Below are 16,422 nucleotides of genomic sequence, written 5' to 3' on the forward strand. Positions count from 1 at the left end.
GTTGAGCTAATCCAGATAATTTTTTCAGGAACGGAACGGTGTTTGTGCCCCGCCGCGGTGGCTCAGTGGTTAGGGCGCTCGACTACTGATCCGGAGTTCCCGGGTTCGAACCCGACCGCGGCGGCTCCGTTTTTATGGAGGAAAAACGCTAAGGCGCCCGTGTGCTGTGCGATGTCAGTGCACGTTAAAGATCCCCAGGTGGTCGAAATTATTCCTGAGCCCTCCACTACGGCACCTCTCTTCCTTTCTTCTTTCACTCCCTCCTTTACCCTTTCCTTACGGCGCGGTTCAGGTGTCCAACGATATATGAGACAGATACTGCGCCATTTCCTTTCCCCCCAAAACCAATTATTATTTCCCCCCCAAAACCAATTATTATTATTATTTAAGTAGGTGCGATGGCAGTGCACGTTAAAGATCCCCAGGTGGTCGAAATTATTCCGGAGCCCTCCACTACGGCACCTCTCTCTTCCTTTCTTCTTTCACTCCCTCCTTTACCCTTTCCTTACGGCGCGGTTCAGGTGTCCAACGATATATGAGACAGATACTACGCCATTTCCTTTCCCCCCAAAACCAATTATTATTATTATTTCAGTAGGTGCGATGGCAGTGCACGTTAAAGATCCCCAGGTGGTCGAAATTATTCCGGAGCCCTCCACTACGGCACATCCTTCTTCCTTTCCTCTTTCACTCCCTCCCTTATCCCTTCCCTTACGGCGCGGTTCAGGTGTCTAACGATATACGAGACAGATACTGCGCCATTTCCTTTCCCCCCAAAAACCAATTATTATTATTTCAGTAGCTGCAGCCTAGCGCGTGGCACGCGTTCCTGACCGCTCACCGCCCTCGCCTCGCAGCTTTGGCTGTGCTTCGGTGCGGACAGCGCACGCATTTTCCAACGTTGTATGCAGATCTCCTAAAAGCTAGTTTTAAAATCCCATGCTCCCAGGTGGATTGCCGTGACACTATGCGTAACTAGCAAAATTATTGGGAAGATATAGCGAACAGTACGAACTAGCCTTTACCATACCTGGTGCATCGATGCACGTCGCGGGCCATAGCATGTTAGTGTAACTGCCAGTGATACAACTGAATTTCTTATAACAGTCTGCTGATGCCATCGTAGCATAACCCGTTTCTGAATTTGGTGGCAATGTGACGTAACTCCAATAATGAAGGAATAAAAAAAGAACCGTCTAGCACACTCTCAGGCTGCGGACAGCCGCACGAAATGCTTTGGATGAAATGGCGAGGACCGCCGCTCATTGCATATCCCGATGGAAGCTAATGGCCGGCCGCATTTGTTTACACTGAAAGCGTTTACTGATTTACGGCACCTATTCTTCCTTTCTTCTTTCACTCCCTCCTTTATCCCTTCCCTTACGGCGCGGTTCAGGTGTCCAAAGGTATATGAGACAGATACTGCGCCATTTCCTTTCCCCAAAAAACAATTATTATTATTATTGTGGACACTTTGTTGTCCACTCTATGGTATAGCCCAGTTCCCGTTTTATTTACGTTTTCACGTATTTCGATCAAGCGCCTGACTTTGTTATCAGTTGCGGGCATTCTGCTCTATGAGAGGTGGCGCAAAAAAGTTGGTAAGATTCAGGCTGAAGCCCCGTTCTCCGCAGAGCAGTAGGAAGCGAGCCGGAGAGTAAATGGACGCCGGCTGCTTGGCTATCGTAAGGAAAAAGTTGCCGGCGAAAATATTCGCTCCGCTGTTGAGTGCGTCGATGTGGGCAGGGCTTGGCGAGGCGTTACGCGTTTTATCAGCCCCGTGTCGTTCACTAACGAATCACGGGTGCAATGCTGCTGCGCGACACTTCCGCGGTGGAGGCGGCGATCGGAAGGGGACAGTATATACCGTGCTGGGTACCTCGGCCGCTTTCGCGACAATAACGACGTCGACTCTCCCCAGGCTTCCGGCAGTGCACGCGTGGCCATCGTCGAATTCAAAGAGAAAACTTTTCTTACATCCTCCGCCGAAAACCGGCACCTGGATGTGCGCCCTCTACCGGTCGTGCACTGCAACTTTGTGTGCGCCGCTCGGCAAAAGCTCCGTCGTCGAGCTGGGAGCAATGGAACAGCAGCAGCAATGCAGCAACGACCAATGTTCTTCTGTTTCTTGGTGCAGATGCTATCTTGGAGCGGACTTAGTCATGACTCGAGCGACCGGCAGCACGTTCCCTACCTGACATTGACTGTGCACCCCGTATCGCCTCTTCGGCTGTCTGTACCACCGTTTATAAAGCTTCTATAAACGATGGTCTAAAAAAGGATCTATAAACGATGGTCTGTACAGTTCAAGCCCGACTCGCTACGAATGAGCGAATGTTGCCCGACGCCACCGGAAGAAGCCATCGCCTTCAAGTGGTCTGCACCTTTGGCCGCGCAAGCCCCATCGTCACAGTCATCAAGTGTATCGCGCCAAGTTTTAATATAACCTCCTTGATCGCGCCCATTTAAGCACTGGCAATCACCGAGCGCCTTCAGTGGGCATGGAACAGCAGCAGCAATGCAGCAACGACCAATGTTCTTCTGTTTCTTGGTGCAGGTCAGTTCATGTCCTTCTTTGCACTGTAAACGCACAAGTAATGTCAACCTGCTGCTTGTGCCATGCCCAAGCGTATTCATGTGCATTGTCTGCGAATGTGTATATGTGCTGAAATTATTGCTCCTAGGTGGCGACATTGAACAGAACCCAGGGCCCCCTAAAAAAGATTCTAGCCAGTCCAATGATGACGCAGTCACTCTGTTAAAATCTTTAAACGAAAAAATTGACAAGAACCATAGCGAAATACTCTCCCAGCTCAATGAAGTTCGGCAAACACAAACAAAGCTCGAGCGTCAGATGGCCAGAATGAACGATAGGCTTGTTGCCGTCGAAGAAAAAGTATAGCTGCCTCGCAAGCCTCCAGCGCCCTTGACATTACCCAGGAAGTGTCTGAGGCTGTACAGAATGAAGCAGTGGCGTTTCATAAACGACTCGACGACCTCGAAGGCAGGTCACGACGCCATAATCTATTTTTTCACGGCCTCCCTGACACGCAAAACGAAACATGGCATGAATCTGAAAAGCTCGTGCGTGAAAAGCTTCTTTCTGAAATGGACCTTGAGCTACCCAGCGAGGCCATAGCACGCGCGCATCGGCTGGGTAAATTTTCGAATAATAATAATAATTGGTTTTTTGGGGAAAGGAAATGGCGCAGTATCTGTCTCATATATCGTTGGACACCTGAACCGCGCCGTAAGGGAAGGGATAAGAGAGGGAGTGAAAGAAGAAAGGAAGAATTAGGTTCCGTAGTGGAGGGCTCCGGAATAATTTCGACCACCTGGGGATCTTTAACGTGCACTGACATCGCACAGCACACGGGCGCCTTAGCGTTTTTCCTCCATAAAAACGCAGCCGCCGCGGTCGGGTTCGAACCCGGGAACTCCGGATCAGTAGTCGAGCGCCCTAACCACTGAGCCACCGCGGCGGGTCAAATTTTCGAATGACAAATGCCGTCCTGTCATAGTCAAGTTTACGAATTTTAAGATCCGAGAAGCCGTGTTTACTGACCGATGCAAAATGCTGGGATAAAGGTTACGGAAGATTTCTGCTTATCAACTCGCAACGCACGTAAAAAACTTTTTGACTTTGGACAAGCAAGTGGAGAGAAGTGCGCTATTCGTCAGAACAAATTGTTCATAAAGAATAAGTGTTACATCTACATTTCGGCATCAGATAGCATCTGTGAATATCATATCAATAACCAAGCATCCCCACGCAGCCCTGATAGTAGTGCCTTGCCTGCCGATCTTTCTACCGCGTAGCTACCTGCTCGTGGTCATGAGCTTCCAAATGAGATATGTGTTTTGTTCTCTAATATTCGTAGTGTTGTTAACAAGCGTGATGATCTGTGTACTATCATCGACACGTGCGATGCAGACATTCTGGTCCTCACCGAAACCTGGCTGAATTCAAAGATTTGTAATGAAATACTAAACTGCGAAAAGGATTTCATTACTTATCGATGTGACCGTGGAGACAGAATAGGAGGCGGTGTTCTGATAGCGGTCACTGATCTGCATTCTTCACACGTGTCACTTGTTTCTTCACTAGAAATTGTATGCGCCTCTATACGCATTAATCATCGAGACGTAATCTTCTGCGCATGCTATCGCCCTCCAAATGCTCCATCGTCTTTCTGTAGTGAACTTCATGATGTGCTCAATCGCATTTTAGTTAGGTTTCCTTCTTCGCCAATCTTTTTACTTGGCGATTTCAACATGCCAAAAATAATTTGGTCTGGCGCGTTCCCTTCCACTCTGGATTCGTCACCTGACTCGATTGGCTTCATAAATCTGTGCACTGACTTCAATTTTTCTCAGCTCATTTACCCAGCCAACCCGTATCACCACTACTAGCGCTAACATTCTTGATCTTGTTCTAACTACGCTTCGTGAGCTAGTTCATTGGCATTTCTACCAGGCCTCAGTGACCACTCCTTCATCCAGTTTGACCTTAAAGATACTAGCACACGTGTGCGACCGAATCCCAAATATATCAGAGTTTATTCAATGGCAAATTTTCCGTCGATTAACGCTGAACTCGAAATCTTCTTAGGAGAGTGCATGCCAAACTTTTATAACCGTACTGTGGAAATGAACTGGCGCCTTTTTAAAGAAAAAGTTCATTTTCTCGTCCAAAAACACATACCTTTACGCGTCATATCAGGCAAGCAACGTTCCCCGTGGTTCACTGCCGCATTAAAACGCCTTTTAAGTAAAAAAAACGAGTTTATCGTAGAGCGAAAACCACCGGTTGCCCTGATCACTGGGATGTGTATCGTGCCATAACATCTGAGTATCGAAAAGCCTTAAGAAGCGCCAAGCAGGCTTTCTTCCAGAGTACGCTTCCATTTTTGTTGATTGATAATGCCAAAAAATTTTGGAACATCATTTCTGGTCCCAAGCATAAAGCAATAGCTCTGAACGATAGAAGCGGCGCAGCCATTCCTTCATCAGAATGCCCTCAAGTGCTAAACGACGCCTTCTCAAATACTTTTTTACAGCAATCATCTGTTTCTCTGCCCTCTTTTCAGCCTGTGCAGAATCCATTAATGGACCCGATTGTGTTTGACAGTCTTGGTATAGAAGGTCTAATTAATAATCTCAAAATTTCTTCGTCTTCGGGAATCGACGACATAAATTCTAAATTTTTAAAGAATACAAGTGTTTATTCTTCCATTTACTTGTGTGCACTGTTTTTGCAATCTTTGAATTCAGGAAAGCTACCCGGGGACTGTAAGGTGGTACCAATATTCAAGTCTGGTGATGCTCATTGTGCTCTTAATTACAGACCCATATCATTAACGAGTGTCCCGTGTAAACTGTTTGAACATGTCATTTATTCTAATCTGGTTAAATTTCTAGAAAATCATTCGTGTTTTTTTCCTCGTCAGCATGGCTTTCGTCAATCATTTTCTTGTGAAACGCAACTCATTTCCTTCACCCATGATTTATTTGATGCATTAGACAAGGGATTTTTCATTGACTGTGTATTTTTAGATTTTCAGAAAGCATTCGATCTTGTTAATCACCAACTACTTTGTTTTAAGCTCGGCAAACTAAACATCGACCCAAACATTCTTTCATGGATCGAGAGTTTTTTGCGTAACAGAACTCAATTCGTCACTGCAAATAACGCTGATTCCTCACCATGCTCTGTTACCTCCGGCATGCCTCAAGGTTCCGTGCTCGGGCCGCTATTGTTTCTAATATACATAACGATCTACCAATTTCTATCAACTCCACAATTAGGCTTTTTGCAGATGATTGCGTTATTTATTGAGTAATCAAATCCGCTTCAGACTCATCCTTACTTCAAAGTGACCTAAATAAGGTATCTAGTTGGTGTAATATTTGGCTCATGAGACTGAATACTAACAAGTGTAAGGTCATGCATATTTCACACCGGTCTGCTAACGAAAATCTTATTCCCTACAATATTTCAGGTTCTCTCCTTGAGCAGGTTACCACATATAAATATTTAGGGGTTCATATAACTGCTAACCTTTCATGGCAGGCACATGTTGATTATATTGTTAGCAATGCTAACCGCATGCTTGGCTACTTGCGTCGTAATTTTTCCATGGCTCCATCTTCTTTAAAACTGCTACTCTGTAAAACCTTAGTTAGATCGAAATTAGAATAAGCGTGCTCTGTGTGGGACCCGGGACTTGAAACTCTTACTAATCAGTTAGAGTCAGTACAGAATCGTAGCGCCCGATTTATTTTCTCTAATTTTTCCCGCACTGCTAGTGTAACTACAATGAAAAATTCTTTGAACCTTCCTAGCCTTTCCCTTCGTAGAAAACTCGCGCGAATACTAACTTTTCACAAGATTTACTACCACAATCATCAGCTAAAACGGGATCTTCTATTTGAACCATCCTTCATATCACCTCGCACGGATCATCGCCACAAGGTACGCATTCCATACTGCCGAAGCAATGCATATTTTAACTCGTTTATACCCAAGACGGCGAGCGATTGGAACCACCTGCCCACCTTGCTTGCCGACATTTCTGACACCTGTTTATTCAAAAATGCCGCGGAAAACTATGTGTTTGACTAGGCTGTTTTCTTACGTAATCTGATTTGTATTTTGTTCAAGCTTACGTTTTTTCATTCCTTGCTGTATTACATTACATTTTCCATTTACTTTTTGTTTTCATTTTGCTGCATTGTTTTTACTTTTTTATCCACTCCCTTCTGTAACGCCCCACTGGGGCCCTGAAGGTATTGTAATAAATAAATAGAGCATGGGGCGGGCGAAGCTTTCTCCACCTTGTCGGGGCGACTGCTTCGTGCACGGTGTTTTTACGGAGATCCGGGCGTCGGGGAGGGAAGGGGGGCGCTGTTCACATGTTTGCCCGGCCAAAAAGCCGCGAAGACGCCCTGTAGTCGACGTGCAGCTGCGCGAGAAAAATTGGCTGTGGTTTAGCTCTTTATTGTAGTTAGAAATTTATATTGACCTTTTTAAAGAGAGAGACACTGACATGGTATACATTTACAGCACTTTACTATACAACAAAGTAAGAGTGGTTTGATTTGTGTGTGAAGCTCCATTTGAAAATAAGAAGTTTCGAGGTTGTTTCATTTTTTTGAAATTCTTTATTATACTCCATAACCTGTGTACCTTATCAGAGATGTGCATTACAGAGTAATAAATGCAGAAATTTGCACTGGTGCCTGCTGTGAATACTCACATATGTCGATGGGAAGTTTACAGTTTTCATCTTCATGTGAAGATGTTTTTTTTCTCATGGTATAACAATGCTACCGTCGTGGTAGGTATGCATTCTTTCCATGTTTTATATGAGGACATGCATGGCTGGGCCCTTACTAACAAAGGCATATCAGTGTGATCCAAGGCTCTTTGTTGCAAATGATAGCTGCCAGCAATTCTTTTGTGTCGGGTGCCTGATTTTTATGCAGCTCAAGGAGAAATAATAGCTGAATGGGTATGTACAGGTTTCATTATGGTGCAGTTAAAGAAAATTACATCCGTTGCTTTACAATCCTGAATACAAAGGAAGATCGTTGATGGTGGCGTTCTTTTGTCTAGGAATACTCAGGGAAGACTTCTGTAGAAGAATTGAGGATTGGGCGAGTTGTGTGGTGATCCATAGTATTAAAAACAAGCGCTAAAAAACACTGACTGAGGACGAGACTAGACACACAGAAGGCGCTGACTTACAACTGCAGTTGTAAGTCAGCACCTTCTGTGTGTCTAGTCTCGTCCTCTGTCTGTGTTTTTTAGTGCTGGTTTTTAATACTATGAGACTTCTGTCTTGGGTGTGGAATCTTTATAGTAGCGAGGTAGGCAGAGTCACTTTGGGACATTGAACCCCATAAAACCACATGTAGTGAGGGGCAGTGAAATTGCCTAAAAAGCTTCAATGTAGCAGGAGTCATGAAACTTTCAATAAAGATGGGAATTGACGAGTAAGTGTTAGAAGTGTCTTGGATCCTGCCCATGCAAGGCACAGATGTGGCTTATCTCAGTCTTTTTCATGGAAAGCTGTTCGATTTCTTTATTCGGTAGTTAATGCCTCATTGAAGTGGATGGGGGCATGTGGCTGGCCTCCATCCTTCTTGACCTTAGTGCTGTTGTGCAGTTATTAGGTTCATTATAGAAGCCCACAAATATTCAATTTCAACAAATTTCAACGTTGCTCACAAATATGCTGCGAAAACAATGAGAGATTTGGTTTTTAGGACAGTGTTTATGCTTTTGGAATCTTCATGAAGGTGAAAAAAAATAATAAATGGAGTAGGAGGTGAAATGAGAACCGTTGAAGCAAGTAGTTAAATCCCATAAAAAAAAAAAATTCTAGAGTATTCCTGGACCATTGAATGAGCTACTCGGGTCGCTGTCAGCCATGGACTGATAGCCACCTAGCACGGATCATCTGCATTTTGCCTTCTGACGAAATAAATGTTTTGCAATCCAATCCTAGGCTGGATATATATTCATTTCATGAATATAGCAATCTGTTATGTGGTGGTGGTCAGGTGCAAAAGTGCATGTGGCATGTGAATGTAGTGCACATTATGGCAGCTAGATACATTAAAGGCAATCTATGGCGCTTCCATTATTTCCATTCCTTTTATTTCCTTCCATTCCTTCAATGAATTAAAAAAATTTAGGATGACAACCACAAATGAAAAAGAAATGATCTAAGCTTCATATCTTCTTCACTTCTGGTGTAAAATCTGTCTTTTGCTATAATTATCACATAGTGTTGTGATAATTGCCTTGGTAACCATTTGTAACCACTGCTGAAAACTTAACAAATTTTCCTGTTCTCGAGTTGCTAAAGCAGTCATTCAGTCTTTTTTACTTCATTCTTCAGCTGCCTTTCAGCATGTCAGGGAAAACATCGAGGACCTCAATGGACGTGTGGGTGTTCGGGACACTGACCTCATTTTTCTCAAAGGTCTCATGGAATCGCCTGTCATGAGCTGCTTAGTGCAGGTATGGCACTTTCATAAATTTTTGTCAAATCTTGTCGTTTATCATCATAAGGGCATTGGACATTTTATTACTACTTTCGAGTTTTTGTTTAACTTGGAATAGTGATCAGCGAAATTCGAGGAAGTTGAAAATAGCTACGTTCTGCAACTTCATAGGCTGGCATTTTGCATGTTAATAGCAACGTCCCTTGCAGCTGGGCATCTATGTGTGTTGTACAAGGCATTGGAGTCACTGCCCTCTCTCTGTCAGAAAGCTAAAAGAGTGTAATTGGCATGGCATTTATTATCATGGTCATATTGTCTACATCATCGCTGTGGTTGTTATTAGTGAGCAATTTAGGTACATTGAAGTGAATGTTTGTTTCTTTTGATAAGCAGGTTTTCTAATGAAGCTTAAAAAGATTTTTGAAAGGGTCTTGTTTTCTTTTCTTCTATAAAAATTAAGTGTAAAACTGGCTTTAAAGCCTGGTGCTGGCACAAAGTCACAGACTACAACGGCAGTCAATAGACTTTTCACCTGCACCCGCAAGCTTAACCAGAAACGTGAGCCACCAGTAATGTGGCCGAGCGCAGTGTTCTAAATGAGGCCAGTGTTGGGGAAAAACTTGCGAAAGTTCCGCCATTTCTTCCACGCTTGTATGCTACATGTAGTGTTGTGCTTGCTTTTGAGTGTGAGCTCTGCCACTTTTGCAGCGATGCTGAATATGTGTGAGAAGTCTTCCTTGCGGAAATTTTTTATGTTCCCTTTTTTTTATTTGAAAAATGGAGAACCTTAGAGAATATTGGAACAATGCAGTCTCCATGACTGCTTAGCCCTTCATATTTGATAAACTGCACTTTGTTACCTTTGGAGTGCACAGGAACTAATTGGGGCTCTTACTTGTCTGTCCAACATGAAAAATGTTTGGTATGTTCAGTTATTGCTAGGGGCTGTAATTGAATCTGCTGTATCACCATGAATAGTTATAACCTGTTGGTTGGGTACCCTTGTATTTATTATGAATTTTAATTCATTAGACGGTCACTTCGGGTGCATCTTGGGGTGTTTGGCATTATGTTTTTTGAGTATGCCCATGAGTGATAAAAATGTATTGCCTCCTCAGCTTCAAACTTCAGTAGTGACCCAGTTGGTGTTATCTGTTGACGTTCTTTGTTTATTACTCATTTTTGTCCTTCAGTAATGCCCTAAGTGAAAGAGGTGTAATTAATATAAAAGATTTGTCACTTCAGGGATAAAATTTTGTTCAAAGCAGAGAAGGGGGTTTTACCTTTGCTTATAGGTTCACATAATAAATCTACCTGCAAGGTTTCTTTTGTTTCACATCTTTTAAATAACAGAGTGTTGACAATTCTCTGCAATAAGTGTTGCATTAGCCGCAGAATTTGTAAAAAAAGCTACTGGAAAATCTTGCCATATGTGTCTTCAAGGTTTATTGAGATCAAAATTGTAAAACACTTTACCTTGCTTATAAATTTACCATTCTTAATATATGCATCAAGAAAAACAGTGAAAGCTAGAGGGATAAAAATTACTACCAAATGAGCATTTGGAGTTAGACTGCAGTGAGTTCTTGTATTTTGTTTTTGATGGTTCTTTTGTTCATGGTAGGCCTTGCTCAACGCCCATGATGCTGTAGTTACAAAGAGCTATGAACCTGCTAAACCACTAGCACTTGAGAAGGAGGCACCAGCAATGGCACCTGAGACCCTGAATGACACTATCAGGATGGTGGGAATCTGAAAGAATGATGATGAACCCTTGGTGAGTGGCTGTTTCATTTCCAGCTTGCTGCTTTTCTTATTCTGCATACATGTGGTATAAAGGTGCTTTTGCTTAATGTTTTCAGGGGATAACGGTACGAGTTGAGGATGACAATTTGATGATAGCTCGCATCCTTGCTGGTGGAATCATTGATAGGCAAGGTGAGTTTGAGTGCAAGCTTTCTTTTTCACTAGATGCTAGGATTTGAAGTAGATTTCTTGACTGACTGATTGTGATGCTTATGGCAGTATCAGACTTCCCGACCTTCCTTGTGCAATATGGTTTCATGTGATTTGAGGATTCTTTTCTACTTGTTACTAGCTCTAATCTTTTCCTTTTGTGGAAGAATAATGAATACCAGAATGGTAGTATTTGCTGTCTGTTAGTCCCTAAAGAACTAAAGTAATATCATAGCTACTTTTCTGATTTGTATATGTGTTTTATGCCTTTTAGTGGTATTCATGATAATGTATTTTGCCTTTTTAAGTTCTTGTGTGACTTTTTTTTTTTTCAAGTGGTAACTTATGTTGAAATAATAAATAAATTGGTTTTTGAGGAAAGGAAAGGTATAGGAATGGTCTCATGTCTTACTGGACATCTGAACCCTGCTGTGAGGAAAGAGATGAACAAGCTTACCAAAAAAATTTGTGGTCACTGCATTTTCTGTTTTCAATTTCAATATAGGTTGAGGTGTGAAGGTCAAAGCATGCTTAACTGTAAAGTGTGGTAAAGGCATGCTAAGTATAAACCTCATGTCATGACATACACTGAATGTTCAACAGAGGAAGGCATGTCTGCACTAGTTATTTCATTTAGAACATTCAGTTTGTGTTTCCTCATGGTTACTTTTAAAAGGAACTTTCAGAACATGCACATTTTGTTGTGTTAAAGGGAATGCAACTTAGTATTGTGGACACCTTGCTTATATTTCAGGGTTGTTACATGTTGGTGATACAATCTTGGAGGTCAATGGAGTGCCAGTTCACACGCCTGAGCAGCTGCAGCTGCAACTGAAAAAGGCCCAAGGCAGTGTTGCATTCAAAATCCTCCCCTCATATCACGACAACCTGCCAACATTTCAGGTATGTGTCTGTGACATCAACTGACATATTACAAATGTGAGGCTTTTTTTGTATGTGTGCTTGAATGGTACTTTATTTTGCAGTGTTTTGTGAAAGCACTGTACACATATGAGCCATCTAAAGATACCCTTCTACCATGTAAAGAAATTGGGTTGCCATTCAAGCAGGGTGACATCCTGCAAGTGCTCAATCAGGAGGATCCAAACTGGTGGCAGGTAGGTACAAAATTATAGTCTGAAGTATTCATGCACCTCTCTTTCAGCACATCTAGTGGTCACAAGTGAGCCGGCAATCAATTTTTTTGCTTGGTTTAATCTTCCTTTTTTTTTATTGCATAATCAATGATGAATCAGGCAAAATAAAAAAGGCTGCTTCCTGGCAAACAGTTTTTTTACCCTTTGCTATACACGCAGAGCTGTAATCTGCCCACAAGAGTGCTGAAACTGCTGCTGCTTTGATTGCCTCCGGAGTTTTTTGAGCATTTATGCTTCACAATGCGACGACTCTGCTAGACACCAGCATGCCAGTGATGCATGTCTCGTCAGATGTCAGGCATCAAGTGGTGATACGTACGAGCTCATTTAAACCTGCAGTTTCTTTTATTCTTGCTAGATTGTTGTAGCTTGCTAAAATTCCACATAATATGTCAGAAAAGCAGCAGCACTACAGAAGTGAGTGCTTTATAGGGAACGTGCTGAAGTGAGCATTTTGGTTTATTCACAACACTCACAACTCATATGTGCACAACAGTTTTTTTTTGGCCACAATGACTCTAGAATAGGTGACATGTCTCAACTACTGAGGCTAAGCTTTCACTTTTTTTTTTGTCTCTGCAGTGCATCATGAATCAGTTCATTAGCTGGGCTCTAAAGTCTTAATAAACAAAGTGCACATGTCAAAGATCAGGCAGACTGGCATGAGGTTTTGTGGTGCCAGATTAAGCGGATCTTAATTGCATTTGAATTGATAAGTGTCATCAGGTTGAATCTACTACCTTATTAAAGTATCTCTGTTAAAACAATTATGCTATCAGCTTGTTGACTTAGATTTGAATTGTATTTTCATTATTTTTGTAGTTGTTTTTATTGTGACTAATTTTAATATATTTGTTTGATTACAAAGCCTGAAGGTTTTCATGTGTCATTCTTTGCTTACACAGGCAAGAAGAGTATCTGCTTCAGGTCCGGCAGGCCTTATCCCATCTCAGGAACTTGAGGAACGAAGACAATTCTTTTGTGCGGCCAGAGTATGACTATGCAACAAAGACAAGTATGCATTAATTGCTGCTTTTCATGAGACAGATATGTCACAGGTGTTGAGGACTGCAATGAAAGTATTTTTGCATTTTAATTTCACATGTGCATAGTACCTGTTTTAAGTAGTATTGTCAACTTGTTGCTCGCACGAGCCTGTTCGCAGTCAAGATTTTGCATTTAGATTTAAATTCATTTTGCTGGACTGCATACTGTTGTCATGCAGTATTTTATTTTGACATGAGCAGGCTTTAACCATTATAGGCACGTACTAGCGTGTTTTGCATAACTGCAAAGTTTCCCAGTTTCCCTCCTGTAATGTAAGGATTTTTGTGATTTTAAATAGGTGTAGAATTAACACTCAAGTTCCCCAAACTAGAGGGGAATCCATTATTGTTGTGTAGCTAAAGCTGCATGACAATGAAAGCTTCATTGCTAGGTTTCAGCCAGCTGCCAGTGTTTTACAATGGTGTGTCACCACCGCACCTCAGTGGTTTGGAGCTCTGCCGTTTCTGGTTGACAGCTATTGGATCTCAAATGTGCAGACCACCTTACAACTAGTTCGAGCTTGGCTGACAGGTGCTCTGAGCAAGCATGATGGCAAAGTTTGTTTCACGCTTTTTCTTTATAAAAGGCGTGTGCAGTGTTAAACTTGCCTCAACTGTGGCCCCATTGGTTTGGTTTTTATATAATTTTATGTTTGCATTTACCTTTCTGTTGGGTCAAGCATCGCAAACAAATGGTGAAATGAAAATATTTGTCTAAATGTGCTTGAAGCAATACATGGCGAAACTTTGTAGTATTTTATTGTTTTGGAAAGCTAAGGATACTGCATTGCACAGTTTATTTGTGGCACAAATGTTTTGTTCACTACAATCTAAGCACCTGAAGGCTGTAAATTCATGGGGATGTATGCACAGATTTGAAGGATGTTTTGAAATGTTAAATTTAATCGCTATAACATGGGCAGTGCTTTAGTCAGAGGCAAAACTCGGCATTGCGCGTCCCTCATAGGCCGAGTCGCTTTGGGACATTAAATCCCCATAAACCAAACCAAAACTCGGCATTGCAGTATTATGTAGTTAAAAACATGTGCTTGCAGCATGAGCAGTCATTGACGCCATTCCTCTTTAGATTGATTCATGTTGTTGCTTGAGCTGCTGCTCTCAGTGACCGCTGTTTCATCACAGTGGTTTGTGATTCATTGTCCTAAATGCCATCGTGGAAGGGGTGCTCATACTTGAGCACTAGCAACTTTATGGTTGCTATGGAAAAGGTTGAGAAAATTTGGACAGACTCTATAGTGAGAGTTAGAGAACAAAAGTTTTTTTTTGGGGGGAGGGGGGGTACCAAATGCCATATGATGTTTGTACTGAATTTAAACAGCAGTGTTTATGTGTGGTACTGAGGGCCCGTCCATTTATGCAATGAACAATACTTGTGTCGGCATCTGCATATATCATTGGTGAGGTTTTGGGCAGTTTTATAATATCTGTTTTGTATTTTTGCCTTTTTGTTCTCACTTGTGAATTGTGCGGGGATGAGATAGAAAAATGTAGTAAACATAAAAAGTTAAAAAAGATACTAATAAATTCAAGATACGTTTGCAGGAAATATTTTGACAGTGATGAGTTATACCATTTGTAAAAACATGAATGTTGTATGAAATAGGTTGCAGTTAACTTTCCTTGCTCCTAATTATGGTTTTCTTTTGCAAGTTTCCTACTTTTATTTCAGCATGAAATTGCTAATTTCCTGTAGACAGAACTTATTCTGGTAAATAATTTCTGGTGGAGTACATTCTCATCATATACTTACAGCTGTTAATATTGAAATTATAGAATTCTAGTGCATCGTACCGCTATTAAATGTTTGCATTATTTACTTTGGTTTCAGTGTGTTGGCTTGCTGTGTATGATGTTTGTGTGGGATATGAGGAAAAGGAGGTGCTGCTCCTTGGCGATCTAAATATGAAATTTGGAACATCCTAAGGAGCTGCTGCAGATATTTTTTGTCATTTTTTTTATTTTTACAGTGTACAAATGTTATGAACATCAAAGCAGTGAAAAACTAAAAATGTATGAGTTTTGTGCAGCAAACAGCTCAATTTTGATGTTGGTCATTACAAATCAAACTTTTGGGGCATGATACTGTAAGCGTATGCCTTGCAGTTTCTTGTTAATGTACACTGTGTCTTTGAAAGCACTCTACCACAGGCTTTGATTAGTTTTGTTTTCAGTGCATTTTATACACACTCATGTCATCAGTAGACTTGCAGTATTATTTAAGCTTATTTCTTGTCTCTGTGTGATAGTGAAAAAAATTTGGGCCATTTCCTACAGAAGTGTTGGTTTATAACATGTTAGTTGTGTGACCAGTAGTCTGTGAAGTAAAGCTTGCTTAATTTTATCATTTTTCTAATGCAAAAATAGTTTCTGTAGCCAGGTAGTAAATGTGTGCTTGACATAATATTATCTGTATCCATCTCTTTCCAGAAATGTGTGGTACAAAGATTACTAAAAAGAAGAGAAAAACAATGTATGAGAGCAAGGCATCAGCAGGTATGTTTGCATTTCTGCTTGTGTTTGTTTTTAATTTATACTCACAGGCACGAGAGTTGAGTTAGATATGCACAGCGGAACCTTAATATGATACAGTCACACCGCCCCTCGAAAAGGCCACCAAAATGGCGATTTAGAGTCAAGATTTTTGTTTTTTGGCAATGCAGGTATTTTTTTGTGGTTGAAAGCAACACCTTTTGGCTTACAGGATGTAAATGGCCCTATGTGTATAAATGCATGGGAGAATATGTGGGTGTGTTCTTTTTGCTTTTTTTTTGCCGGTACAAATATAACGATAATCGGTTATAACGATCAGATTTTCTAGTTTTGTCAGTATTGTTTACTCACGTACTCATCATAACAGTCGGCTCAGCTGGCTGATGTGCTGGAACCATTATAGTGAAAGTGCCACATTCCTATTGCTCATATATATATGCTTTGAGGTACTGCGCAACAAGAATGCACTGTGAATTTCTGGAGCACTTGGAAGTGCCTGTGAACACATAGCTGTTGTCTGGTGGTACACTCATTGTAGCCTGACTATTACCATCTGCCATTTCCATCTGCAAGCAGTGCTAACATATCTCATTCACTGTGCTGTTGTCTGACTATGCTCACTCTTAAGCCAAGAAACTGTGAGTTATGAGTTCAGTCAGAATTCGCTGTCATCGTCGACTCGGAGAAGCTCATTACTGACCCCACTGAGTAGTTTCTAAGCATCCCAACAAGCTCAG

General features: G+C 41.7%; 1 pseudogene across 1 annotated transcript in view; it reads left to right on the plus strand.

Annotated features, from left to right (window-relative positions):
* The first annotated feature begins 2,283 nt into the window (after positions 1-2,283).
* The window catches only part of LOC144113609 (protein PALS2-like), a 40,223-nt pseudogene continuing 26,084 nt past the window's right edge, over positions 2,284-16,422 (plus strand). The window contains exons 1-8 of the transcript XR_013310831.1: positions 2,284-2,557; positions 8,910-9,031; positions 10,640-10,792; positions 10,878-10,953; positions 11,726-11,874; positions 11,958-12,089; positions 13,034-13,143; positions 15,623-15,688. The product of XR_013310831.1 is annotated as a protein PALS2-like (transcript). The remainder of the gene's footprint in view (positions 2,558-8,909; positions 9,032-10,639; positions 10,793-10,877; positions 10,954-11,725; positions 11,875-11,957; positions 12,090-13,033; positions 13,144-15,622; positions 15,689-16,422) is intronic.

The sequence above is a fragment of the Amblyomma americanum genome, chromosome 1 (genome assembly GCF_052857255.1).
Source record: "Amblyomma americanum isolate KBUSLIRL-KWMA chromosome 1, ASM5285725v1, whole genome shotgun sequence".
Lineage (NCBI taxonomy): Eukaryota > Metazoa > Arthropoda > Arachnida > Ixodida > Ixodidae > Amblyomma > Amblyomma americanum.